Raw genomic sequence first — 13,615 nt, forward strand, 5'->3', positions numbered from 1 at the left:
TCGTTTGATCCCTGTGATGATGGAGTTCAGGATGACACTGAGGTAGACTTTGATACTCGGAGAATCGATAAAGGACAATACATCTAAGTCGGTGTTATCATTCGAGAGGGAAGACATCAAACTGTACGGATGAGTACTTGTGTTCGATGTTCCAAGACGTAACACAATGAGTCGTTCATAGGATGTGGGATGCCACGAGCTGTTCAAGACAATCCTATTGATTTTCTGGAATTACGTCAGTGTGGCGCTCCAACCTTTTACGAGTTTTGTAGGAAAGTGTTTGTACTGCACTGGCTGTTTCACAAGGCATGTTTGTTTTCATTATGTCCACTCTGATGTATGCATTGTGATACATGTTGAAGACATCAACTAACCGTGAACACAGCATGTAGCAGAGGTATCACTGATCTAACTGACTGACTGACTGAGTTTGGTTTTACGCCGCTTTTAGCAATATTCCAGCAATATCACGGCGGGGGGACACCAGAAATGGGCCTCGCACATTGTACCCATGTGGAGATTCGAACACGGGTCTTCGGCGTGACGAGCCAACGCTTTAACCACTAGGCTAACCCACCGCCCCCCTGATCTAACTGACTGACTGACTGACTGAGTTTAGTTTTACGCCGCTTTTAGCAATATTCCAGCAATATCACGGCGGGGGACACCAGAAATGGGCTTAACACATTGTGCCCATGTGGGGAATCGAACCCGGGTCTTCGGCGTGACGAGCCAACGCTTTAACCACTAGGCTACCCCACCGCCCCTGATCTAACTACATATAGTAGACGCACATACACACAGTAGACGCACATACACACTGTCTACACAGTAGACAGATATACACAGTGGACATACATACATATAGTGAGCGAGTTTAGTTTTATGCCGCACTCGGCAATATTCCAGCTATATGGCGGCGGTTTGTAAATAATCGAGTCTGGACCAGACAATCCAGTGATTAACAGCATGAGCATCGACCTGCGCAATTGGGAACAGATTACATGTGTCAACCAAGCCAGCGAGCCTGACCACCCGATCCCTTTAGTCGCCTCTTACGACAAGCATGGGTTACTGAAGGTTCATTCTAACCCAGACCTTCACGGGTAGCGTGTTCAATGCACCACCGCTACCTCGATTGTGTCAACGTAAGTGCTAGTCACACCCGATGTTGACATTTTATACCGAGTTGTTCAGAAGAACGTCTAAATATAATGTTATTTTAAACAACGTAACATTGACATGTCTTTACGTCTTTATATGAAGCACTGTTACATCACTGACATGGGACACTGTACATCACATACTTGGACATTGTATATCACAGATTTTGGGACATTGTACATCACTGACATGGGACACTGTACATCACATACTTGGACATTGTATATCACAGATTTTGGGACATTGTACATCACTGACATGGGACACTGTACATCACATACTTGGACATTGTATATCACAGATTTTGGGACATTGTACATCACTGACATGGGACGACATGATATACTGTACATCACATACTTGGACATTGTATATCACAGATTTTGGGACATTGTACATCACTGACATGGGACACTGTACATCACATACTTGGACATTGTATATCACAGATTTTGGGACATTGTACATCACTGACATGGGACACTGTACATCACATACTTGGACATTGTATATCACAGATTTTGGGACATTATATCACATCACTGACATGGGACATATGTACATTTTGGGACATTGTACATCACTTGGGCATTGTATATCACAGATTTTGGGACATTGTACATCACTGACATGGGACACTGTACATCATATACTTGGGCATTGTATATCACAGATTTTGGGACATTGTACATCACTGACATGGGACACTGTACATCACATACTTGGGCATTGTATATCACAGATTTTGGGACATTGTACATCACTGGACATTGGATTTTGGGACATTGTACATCACTGACACTGTACATCACATACTTGGGCATTGTATATCACAGATTTTGGGACATTGTACATCACTGACATGGGACACTGTACATCACATACTTGGGCATTGTATATCACAGATTTTGGGACATTGTACATCACTGACATGGGACACTGTACATCATATACTTGGGCATTGTATATCACAGATTTTAGGACATTGTACATCACATACTTGAGCATTGTATATCACAAATTTTGAAGAAGAGTTGCTTGTTCAGGGAAAGACGCCGGACTTCACAACATATCCAATATGTGTATTTATAGCATATGAAGGCCCTGTTCCCATGGCATCAACAAGTGCTGTGGCCAAGTGATGTGTGGACGTTTTGCCAGGACTAGACAAACGCTTAGTCTCTGAATATATATCAGTTTGATAGTAACAAACAAGCCCATTTAAATTAAAAAGGAGCCCCAGGGAGACCAAAGATTCAGAACCTGTTTTATTTAGGGCTTTAGCACTGCAGAGAGGGCTAGGCAGTAGGGAAAATAATGTGGTTCGGGGACTGTGAGACAGACTATGTAGGACATGCTGGTGCCTCGGCGCACGGACTGGTCAACATCTAAAACATCAATGGCAGCGACGCCTGTTGTCGTCATTCAAAATGGTGTCAGTACTCTGATAAATTTATGATCATTGTCCCCCAATTGCCATGGCTAGGTGAAAACATTAGACAAGAGACTACTACATTCACAATGTAGCTCATCCTGAGCCAGCCATTGATTTTCTGTTTGTTGTGCGCCTCGTTTTACCTAAGCACGTCACTTGTTGCCTGGACATGGCCTGGAGCAGACGATAGAGAAAACTGCGTTCTTCATAGCCTTTTGTAAAGGTATAGATTTTTGTGAGACTCAGAAGATACAGAAATAGAAAATGAAGGGAATTACTTCGTTGGAAATCGTTTTGATTGTCGCAATGGGTGAGTTAAATACCGCATTTTTCACGGCATTCAATTTAGGAGATATATTCATGTTATGTGTCCACAAAACTCAAATGGGTGTTTTAATGCACTAATTCACATGTCCCAGATACTATCAGAGACCCCCGAGACTCATTATTTATACAGATATGAAATATTAAACAAAACTGAATACGTATCCACGAATGAATGTCGGATCTTTGAAGTAAGTTATTAGGTATTGTTTCACGCAGGTTTTAGCGACTCTGGAGCAAAATCACGGCGGGACACATCAAGAATGGGTACCCATGCGGGAAATCGAACCCGGGGCCTTCGGCGAGATGAGCGTAACCACTCGGCAACCCCGCCGCCCTTCTAATCTTAAGGCTAAGGAGGTTACAGTTAGAATTGTAATTAGGTACTCTTTACTGAACTGTGAGAGACGTATAAAAGCATATATATATATATAAATATTAAAAACATTCCTTGAGAAGAGAACCGTCCACAGTCTTATAGGTTAATGTCTTCTATGATAAAACATTATTTTAGTGATAGTCACTCGGTATGGTCGTCGTATTTCACCGGTCTTTCTATTCCTCACCCCCGACTTGATCCTGCTGTAGTCTATCCGTATTAGTAACCAATAGAATATCAAGGAGATGCACAATCAGTAGTGAAGATCTAGGATGGTCTTAAACGTATTTGAGGAGTAGTAAAAATTAATAACAATAATTTAATTGTAGACTATCTGTCAGAGTTGGTAACTGAATCGACAACTGTAAGTTATCCTTCGACTGGATTTTTTTTTTTTAAAACACACTATTCTTTTGCTTGGTTGTTTTCTACATGTCATTCTTAAAACGGATACCATTGGTCTTGGTCCGCATGCTTGTCGAAATAGTCGACTAACCTAATTGGGCGGTCAGACTCACCGACTTGGTCGATGTCCTTGTATCCAAATTGCCTAGACCGTTGCTCATTTAGTCGTGAATAGCTTCAATGCTGCTTAAAGCAATATTTATCTTTGTTCATGATGTCAGTCACAGGATTGTCTGGTCCAGACTCGATTATGATATAGTCATCATATAGCTGGAATATTGCTGAGCACCGCGTCTAACAAGAAACAAACAAATCATAAAACATTTATAAGCAATCAGAATTGTGAAAAGGTCCTTTAGTTTGTTACAATTAACGCAGCTTCCGAGTAAGGAACTGGCAGACTGTGTCCAGCCTGAACCGCTGCGGTTGCAGGAAGGACCATTCCAATGTGTTGCCATGACGACACATCCGCAGTGTCCTGGGAATAAGAGCTATTATAGGTTGGACGCCCAAGGAGACTACCAGGGTCCGCTGGGCGTGGGGGGTTGAATGGCGGATTAATCTCACTTTTTCCGTATGGCTGGTGACTCCACCCACGTGGATTTCATCGATCAGCATCACGAACATCGCGGACATCAACAAACCATTTGTCATAGAGGCGACGTTCCCGGCTCGCTCTGCAACTAAACGGGTTCAACCTGTATTTCTATGTTACTCATCTAACTGTGCTCCTTTACACATGTGCTTCTGTTTGCCTGTGCGACTATGTTCCTGTTGCGTGTGTTACTGTACGCCTGTGTGATTCTGCGCCTGTGTCTGTACGCCTGTGTGATTCTGCACCTGTGTATGTACGCCTGTGTGATTCTGCACCTGTGTATGTACGCCTGTGTGATTCTGCACCTGTGTATGTACGCCTGTGTGATTCTGCGCCTGTGTATGTACGCCTGTGTGATTCTGCACCTGTGTATGTACGCCTGTGTGATTCTGCACCTGTGTATGTACGCCTGTGTGATTCTGCGCCTGTCTTAACTGAACGCCTGTGTGATTCTGCACCTGTGTCTGTACGCCTGTGTGATTCTTCACCTGTGTATGTACGCCTGTGTGATTCTGCACCTGTGTATGTACGCCTGTGTGTACGCACCTGTGTATGTACGCCTGTGTGATTCTGCACCTGTGTATGTACGCCTGTGTGATTCTGCACCTGTGTATGTACGCCTGTGTGATTCTGCACCTGTGTATGTACGCCTGTGTGATTCTGCACCTGTGTATGTACGCCTGTGTGATTCTGCACCTGTGTATGTACGCCTGTGTGATTCTGCACCTGTGTATGGACGCCTGTGTGATTCTTCACCTGTGTATGTCCGCCTGTGTGATTCTGCACCTGTGTCTGCACGACTGTGTTATTCTGCATCTGTTTCACTGTACGCCTGTGAGATTCTGCGCCTGTCACTGTACGCCTGTGAGATTCTGCGCCTGTCACTGTACGCCTGTGAGATTCTGCACCTGTTTCACTGACCAACTGGGTGTTTGTGTGACTATACGCGTGTTTTCTGTTATCCTATGTGTCTATGTCCTTTTCGCCTGTGTCTCCTGTACGCCTGTGCTTGTTCACGTGCATGGTTCGCCTGTGTGGGCTTAACACTGTAATGGAACATCGTTGTCATATACGGAAACGTATGGATGTATTAAGTGAGATAACACATTGACAGCTTGTTCAGCTTGACCCGATCAACTGAATACTATAGTCTGTTTGCAGTGAAAACGTACCGAATAATGTCTGTTTAAACCAAAAGGTAAAGCAAATAAAGTGAAATTAAGACTACGAATCCTCATGATTTTACCTTGCCAATTGAACATTTAAATTTCAGAATTTTATTCGACTTAGGATAAAGTTGTTTAACAAACGATCATAGTCTCGCATGGCAATTATTGGTTTTGTATTACAGGGGGTATGCACATCAAAAAACCAGTAATAGCGATTTGAATCTATGATCGTTTGTTAAACAACTTTTATCTTAATTTGAATAAAATTTTGAGATTTAAATGTTCATTTGGCAAGGTAAAATTATGAGGATTCGCAATCTTAATTTCATTTTATTTGATTTACTTTTTTGTTTAAAGTGAAATTTATTGGTACGTTTTCACTGCAAACAGACTATAATGTATTGCGTGACCGTGTCACAACTGGTTGGGTCTATTATTCTGAAGGGGTGTACCTTTGTCAGTTGATTGTCAACATGTCCAAGTAGTCGAGACCAGGTCGCCGTTTGACATCTCAGTGTCGAGAAATCGTCAGCAAGGTCCTAACTACTGGGACAGAAATATTGCAGTTGAACATGAAATAGAAAAAGTGATAATTGTGCCGGGTGTAAAGAGTGATAGCGAGAGTGAATCGGATTGTGAAAGTAACTGACGTCTGTACTTTGTAAAGTTGTCAAACCAAAATAGATAGCATATGGCTGTATAGACAATTCAGTTAAAACATGAAATGATTGTTTTTTCAGAAGTGTTGTTTTCCGGGACAGTTTCTGTACATAACGAATCCATATCTGCATGCTTCGCACGAACGCAACATTAATAACATTCTCTGTCCCCTATTTAATGAAGTTAACTCGTCCTGTCGTTTGTGCCATTTGACCTCCCGGGTCATGCATATGTAGAGTAGCTCAGGTCAAGCTGAACAAGCTGTAATTCTGGATCAGTTGCAATCAAATTTCACAGTATAAAAGATCACATGTCTGTTAACTTGTACAGCGTATAAAACGTTCAATAAGTGAAGGCGTCCGTTCCCCGTTGGGCGTTGTCTTCAGTGTCTCTTGTGGCCACCAAGAACTCTCCAAAACTGCCCTGCACCGTCTCGGCATGGACTGAAGAAATCTTTGAATTCGGCCTTTATGAATTCTGACCCATTCCTCTTGCAATATCTGCGACAGTATGGGGCGCAGGTTGCCGTTCACATAAGCGTCGGCTGAAGTCATGACACAAATGCTCGATGGAGTTGAGGACAGGCGATTTGAAAGGCCATAGAGAAGGACTGTAATGTTCCGAAGATGCTGAATAGTGACATGTGCTGTTATCATGCCGTTATCTTGCCGGAACAACTCCCTCTGGCGGTCAATGATCGGAACCATGTTTAAGATTTCGTCTATGTACCGAGTAGCAGTTAAATTGCCCTGAAGGCGGCCATAGTTAGATTTCTGTGTGTAGGATATGATTCCCCACATCGTGACACCTCCTACACCATATGGGTCGACCTGGACGACACAACTTTGGGAAAACGTTCATTTCGACGTCGATTAGACACATACTCTGGAATCACGGCATTGAATCAGAAAGTGTGATTCGTCACTTGACCACACACGTCGCCAGTGTTGTAGATTCCAGAATCGAACGTTATTGCACCACTGGACCCGTCGACGTCGATATAGCCAAAATAGGGTCCGGCTCCTTGTTACGAATACGAATGGTTTGCGAAAACACTCTTCTCTTATCAGCCATTGCACTTGCAGTTGCTGTGACAGTGGATGAAGTACCCGGATGTACCTATCCTCTCCCCCCCCCCTCTCTCTCTCGTGTGTGTGTGTGTGTGTGTGTGTGTGTGTTGATCTTAATGGAGAAGCATGTGCAGTGTGGATCACACAAACCCCTAAATTTTATGTACAAAGCCCAATTCCGATAATTGTTCAGCAGGATTTTTAAATATTTTCATATACAAAATTGCCCCCACACACACACACTTCCCTTTGATTGTACGTGTGTACTAAACTGACGACAAACACACACACACCCTTCCCCTTTAAAACCACCATCACACCCCTAACTATATATAAATTACCAACGGTCCCTTAGCTGAAAAAATACCAATAACATCGAAAAGCAAATGGCCTATATAGGCAATTCCCCTTCTCACGATTCCTCAGAACTGCACGTGCATATTGCGAACTGCTTTTTCTCCATGACATTTCCATGCAAGTTGACGCTTTCGAATGTAAACGTTTCCGAAGATGCGTTTTGGCGCTGTGTATTCTTTCTATGTACACAAACCAGCATTATAATGGCGAAAAATATTTGAAATTTCACATCAAAGTGATAAATGCGTTTCTTTTGGGGAGAGTATATGTAAAATTTTCGATTCGAAAGGATCAAAAAGATATACCTGGGTTGAAGTTTATCAACATTCCTATTGGTGAATGATTGAATTTTGTGAAAGTTGCAGTGTGTGGTGTTGCCTGGTTGAGTTCTTATGATCTAAATGGTCTGTAGCTCACCTTCACGGTATAGTGTCCCTCTCGCTGTCAATGCGGCAGTCGGGGAACAGACATTCCCGGTTTAACATATGTCAGATTTATACTGAAGTGTTTCTACAGAGTGCATAGTGAAATAATTAAGAGATTTTCTTTTTGAAGGAATATGAATAAACTCACGGTCATAAAAATATACATTTAAAAGCGGCTATGAATGAAACCAACAAAACTGTTAATTTATGGTGATGGTATCATGTCTGTGGTTTAGACCCAACGTTTGCAGCGTTTGGGCGATTTGTTCCAGCCTGGTAATGTTCTGTTAATATTTGGAATTGTTTTTTCACAAATCCGAATTAAGTGTATAGATTCCAAGTAGAATAATTATAATGGTATTTTTCCAGTCCAGTAGGAAAAGATCACAATTAATTTGCAGATATGGGAAACCCCTACAAATGCAAATATGAACAATAACCTTACACTAATATCAAGTATTGAACGTTTAAAACGTGTTCTTATTGTGAGCCTGTCAGTGGGTGCACGCACGTGTATTTGTGCGTATCTTAGAAAAATAGTAAATAATTGCACTTGAGTGTTTTTAATACTAGAGTAATTTAGTTTTGTTGATTTTGATGCATTTGTACCTATTAAGACAAGCATCCTGTTCAAGATGCATGGGGTAGCGTCCAGCCTTTATATAGATGCCGCAACTAACTGCTTCGTGGGGGACATGGACGTCCCAGACTATTGACTAAGACAGATAGTGTACGATGTGTGCACTGTCGTGAGTGGAATAACAACAAATCGTATCACAGTTTCTGCGTAGTTTCGGACTGTTCTTATTTAGATCAGCATCTCGAGAGAGATTATTTCTTGGTGACGTTCGTAAACATGATTATCCTCCATTGGTTACTGAACAATGCTGTTCTTCACTGAACAATGCTGTTCTTTTCACCTGCACAGTTGTACGTTGCAGATGGTCCCTTATGTATATTTGAAGAATTGTTTTGTTTTGTTTTGTTTTTTGTGTGTACATTTTAGTGATATTAAAGCCACTCTATCACTTAGTGCTATCAATTGTACATGTGAACATTAAGAAACATCTTAGTAACACATGAGTGAGTGAAAGTTTCTTTTAGCCGCATCAGAAATTTTGCAGCTATTAAGTATTGAATTTGGGGAGGGGGACGCATGAACATAACCCTTCTCAGACTGCAGGTGTGCACAGTTCCAGGGCAACCAACATGTAGAGGGATAGCTGGTGGGAATTGTTGTAGAGGAAACTTAATATTGATAATGGGAAATCGATTGGTGTGAATAGTCAGTCGGGAATATTGGTCGGTGTGAATATCGACTGGGGTATTGTCGGTGGGAACAGTCACATGTGCCCTACAGCTTGTTCAGCTTGACCTGATCAAGTGAATACTAATGCATTGCGTGACCGTGTCACAACTGGTTGGGTCTATTATTGTGAAGAGGTGCACCTTTGTCAGTTGATTGTCAACATGTCCGAACAGCCGATACAAGGTCTCCATTTGACATCTCAGTGTCGAGATATCGCCAGCAATGTCCTAACTTTCTTCTGAAAAGAAGCTACAGATGGTTTAATGCTTCCCATTCGGGCTTTTAGGCAGCGAGTAGCAGCAGCAACAGGGTGTAGAGAGTGATAGCGAGAGTGAATCGGATTGTGAATCCATGTAATGCTTCGCACGAACGCAACATTAAGAACTGACCTCTGTACAACTTTCTTCTGGGTTTCCGTGACCCAGTAGATAAGGGTCTGCAAAAGGGATGCGGACCCCCTCTAGATTCGCATGTGTGTGTGTATGATACTGTCAAACCTTGCTGTTCCAGACCCCGTTAGAGCCGGTCCTGTTAGTGAGTGAGTGAGTATGGTTTTACGCCGCTTTTAGCAATATTCCAGCAATATCACGGCGTGGGACACCAGAAATGGGCTTCACACATTGTACCCTTGGGAATCGAACCAGGGTATACGGCGTGACGAGTGAACGCTTTAACCGCTAGGCTACCCCATCGTCCCCCGATCCTGTTAGTAACGTATATAACACTATACTGTACACAAACAAGGAAGAATTCTACAGCAAATCTGTCATCCCTATAGTTAACAATAATATGAAAGAATCGGGTAGACTCGATTATTTACAGACCGCCGCCATATAGCTGGAATATTGCTGAGTGCGGCGTAAAACTAAACTCACTCACTCGGAAGGAAACGCCATGTTACAAACATTTATAATGCAAAGTGTCGGCTCCGATGATACTTGATATGCGTCGTTAACGACATATGGAGAAGTGGAGTTGATACTTAAAGGTTTCAACACGGAGTGTTTCGGATACTCGATACACGCGTCGTGTGTGACTATTTTAGGTGATGTCTGATTATGGTGGCTGATTAGTATGGTAATACTATGATGGCTGATTAGGGCCATCGCTTTCTCGCATTAAAATTTGGAGGCGAGAAAGCGATATCACGAGACGAGAAAGCGATACCGCGAGACGATTACTAATCAGCCACCATACGTATGGCACTTCCGCTCTGGTTTTGGCGAATATCGATCATTATCTCTACTGTTGTGAAACATTTGGGGGCATTTTAGGATTTGGCATTATATATATGTATAACACTTGCAATACTATACCGTGATTACCATGGTAACGCAATACGTAGCATCAAAGATTTATGTACAGGTATATCATTTTTGTAAAACATATTTCAGTACAAAGTTTTAAAATGCAGGCATAAAACGAAAATGACAGCGATTATAACCTAGAATTCTACCATGACTTCAGTAAATACAGGATTGTGATTGGTTAATCAAAGTCATTCACAGGTATATAATCACGTTATGTACCTCTGATTTTCCAACACAATATATTTTTTGTAAATCTTAATAACGCGGTTATGGTAGAATGGAGATAAACGCACTGTGGTGGGAAATCAGAAGTATATAACGAAATTATAATAGCACTAATGGTTTTATTTAAAACCTCACGCTACGCGTTCGGTAGTATTTTCCAACACAGTATGTTTATCTCCGAAGTAGTAACAATTGTAAGATATCTACCGTTATATGTCAGTGACTTTGAGGACGTCGTAGTGAGGTTACTTGGCTTCTGAGATTACAGTCAAGGCACGCAGAGCTGATGGCGACAAGGGTTTTGTGTGGAGTCGAATGTCAGAAGGGTTATACTTCTGCTAATGCCAGGGTTAATCTTCAAACACACTGAGAGCAAGCGCAATAGGAAAGCCTTCATGAAGCACTGATGAATGTTTTGATCAATATTTGGGATTAATGGACAGGTAGATGTTGGAGTGTAGTTTAGGAAACACGGTATTGCTGAAATCGAACTTAATGACTATTGACGACATATGTGGAGTTGGTTAGATGGAAATGGTTTAAACATCGGGTTCAAGATGATTGAACGTATGTATCGACCTGTGTTGGGGTGGGGGTGGGGGTGGGAACGGGGTATACATGTTGAACGGGTACATGGTACTATATGGGAGCAAACACATATCGTTAGTCATGCACTTAAGAAATGATTCGATTCTACTGTTTCAGTGATAACGGTGACTTTCTCCGCCGAGACTAGGGGTGTTATATGCAAGGGAGACGGTCCAGGTTCCATCCCGGACCCAATACCAGACGCCAAGCAACAAGCAGCGTTCCAATGCGCGCTGTCGTGTCTCAAATCCGGATCCGCTTCATGCGCAACTTCCGGGTTCGCAATGACGTGGGACGGGCCGGCTTGCGAGGCGAAGGGAGTCGGGGGCGCATCGAGGACTGACTACACCTGTACAGCCATGTAGAACGGTGACAACATGTCTAATTATTCGTGTTGTAGCTGATGCGGTCACACTGTTACACGTGTACCATATTTATTTCGGGGAACATACATTTTCAATTCAGTCCTTTAAGACGATTGTCTAGTTTGACGACCACATTTAAATTTTCTTTATGTTTCAAAGTATTTCAAGATCATATTGCAAACATTATACTTATAGTGTATTATTACACTTCGACTTCTATTTAGCCTTTTTGTTGGCGATACAGTGGTGAATATCGCTGTTCACTTTTGATCATGATTTTACAAAAACGCTTCAACAAGTCTCTTGTCCTTATTGCTTGTATGTTGATTTTATTCATTGATGTACAATGTGTCATGTTGTAGACCTATGTTAAGACCTCGCCATCATTGTGTGATGCGAAATACTTGTAATACGGTTGAAAAGGACAGGATATTGAACAAAAAGTATATCAGTAACGATAAAAGTGAATTAGGAATGGCTTTATATTTCCTGAAGATTTTATGCTTTCTGCAAAATTGTCCGAAAAAACAATCAACACGTCGATTGATATATGAATGTTGAAAAGATACACAATTTCTTTAATTGTTTTTCTAAATATTTTCTACAATTGTCATGGTAACGGTTATTGGCGTACTGTAAGCCAAACAAGTCATGCTATTGTTCCGGAAACATTTCAGTGAGTTATCAATCGGGTCAGTTGTCATTCTTAGCAGTCATTTCAATTCCACTTCATTTGTCCAGCTCAGTTTCTCCGATGTTCCAGTCTACCCATATTACACTGACACAAACACAATGATTGTATCAACACTGTACCAGTTCCAGCGTCTAGACAGACACTTGGGGGGGAGGAGTAGTCTTGAGGTTAAAACGTCAGCTCGAATTGGATTCCAGACATTTCGGCTTGGTCATATCTGAGGACCACCGCAGTAGGAATATTGCTTAGGCGGCGTAAATTCATACTCACTCACTGGACGGGCACATGGAGTGCTGGGTCATTTCTGGGAAACACTGCTGCGGTAATATTGTCAAAGCGGCGTAAAATCATACTCACTCACTAGACGGGTACATGGAGTGCTGGGTCATTTCTGGGGAACACCGCCGCGGTAATATTGTCAAAGCGGCGTAAAATCATACTCACTCTATGACAGGCACATTGAGAATGGCGTTATGTTGTGCCTGATGTTATCTCAATGATCCATGTGTTTAAACTTACAAGTTACATCGCTAGCCATGACTGTGGTGTTTATGACTGTGATGTACACACTTACCAAACAATGTAAAACTCCGTCCAACATGTTCCTGTACATGTAATCTTTGAAATAAATCTGTAAATGTTTCTTAAGTGTCATTATCAGTTTCCTGTGCATAAAGAAGTAAAAATATACCACTCAAATAAGTTGAAGAACATCCTCAACGTTGTGTGTAGCTACGGTCACCGGTCAGCCCTGACAGGTTGACTACAGGGATATGAAAGAATCTGGTGTTCTTTGACTTCCGAGAAGTGTCTTAAGGCATCTGATGGGGTAGCCAAGTTGCTCAAACATATGCTTGTCACTCCAAAGATACGGGTTCAGTTCCCAAAAGGGATACCCATTTCTGGTGTCTTATTGCAGGAATATTGCAAAAAGCGTCTAAACATTCTCACTCACCCACTCACATGTATCCTAGATATGTTGACTCAGGCAATACCATGTACATAGACGTGCAATACACCATGTACTGGCCAGGGTGCTGTTGTTCAAAACAACCTTAGCGCTAAGGCTACCTTAAGTGTGTTAAAGTATGGATGTTACGGTCACCTTAGCGCTAAGATCGCTTTGTACAACGGCACCATG

General features: G+C 42.0%; 1 long non-coding RNA gene across 1 annotated transcript; it reads left to right on the forward strand.

Annotated features, from left to right (window-relative positions):
- Window positions 1–2,507: 2,507 nt before the first annotated feature.
- On the forward strand, window positions 2,508–12,748 carry LOC124279435. The gene is made up of 2 exons (XR_006899370.1): window positions 2,508–2,909; window positions 11,533–12,748. It is a non-coding gene; the product is annotated as an uncharacterized LOC124279435 (long non-coding RNA).
- Window positions 12,749–13,615: the final 867 nt, after the last annotated feature.

This window comes from Haliotis rubra, unplaced genomic scaffold (assembly GCF_003918875.1).
Source record: "Haliotis rubra isolate DU_JTF1 unplaced genomic scaffold, ASM391887v1 Scf25, whole genome shotgun sequence".
NCBI lineage: Eukaryota > Metazoa > Mollusca > Gastropoda > Lepetellida > Haliotidae > Haliotis > Haliotis rubra.